Here is a 794-nt window from a genome sequence, read left to right as displayed (position 1 = left end):
CTGCAGGAGCAGCCCGCGGGCGATGGAGCGTGCACAGAGCGCCAGGGACAGCGAGCACACGGCTGTCACCAACACGTCAAACGCCAGGCGCTGCGAATTGTCACCTGTGAGGACGGGGACAGCTGGGGTCACCTTGGGGACAGCCGGGGTCACCCTCAGGGACACCCGGGGACACCCTGGGGGACACCTTTGGGACACCTGGGGACACCTTTGGGGACATCCTCAGGGACACCTTTGGGGACATCCTCAGGGACACCTGGGGACACATTTGGGGACACTAGGGGACATCCTCAGGGACACCCGGGATCACCCTCAGGGACACCTGGGGTCACTTCCCAAGGCCTGGGGACATCCGGGGTCACCTGTGGGGCCAGGTGCCACCAGGCATGGCAGGGTGGTGGCACTCCCAGGGGACACCCCCACAGCCCGCTGTCACCCATTGCCACCCATTGTCACCCGCTGTCACCTGTGCCAGGCAGTGAGGGGTGGTGGCACTCCCGGATAGCCGTGTGGGTGTCCAGGCGGACCCGCACTCACCCACTATGGGCGCGGTTGTCAAACGTCACCTGGGGACAGGGGGTGGCACTGTCACAGGATGAGTCCTGAGGGTGCTGAGCACCGTTTTGAGGGTGCAGGATGAGTCCCGAGGGTGCTCAGCACCATTCTGAGTGTGCAGGATGAGTCCTGAGGGTGCAGAGCACCATCCCAAGGGTGCTGAGCACCTTCCCAAAAGTGCAGGATGAGTCCTGAGGGTGCTGAGCGCCTTCCAGAAGGTGCTGAGTGCCTTCCAGAAG

The sequence above is a fragment of the Parus major genome, chromosome 18 (genome assembly GCF_001522545.3).
Source record: "Parus major isolate Abel chromosome 18, Parus_major1.1, whole genome shotgun sequence".
In the NCBI taxonomy this organism is placed as follows: Eukaryota; Metazoa; Chordata; class Aves; order Passeriformes; family Paridae; genus Parus; species Parus major.
This window is presented reverse-complemented; position numbering follows the sequence as displayed.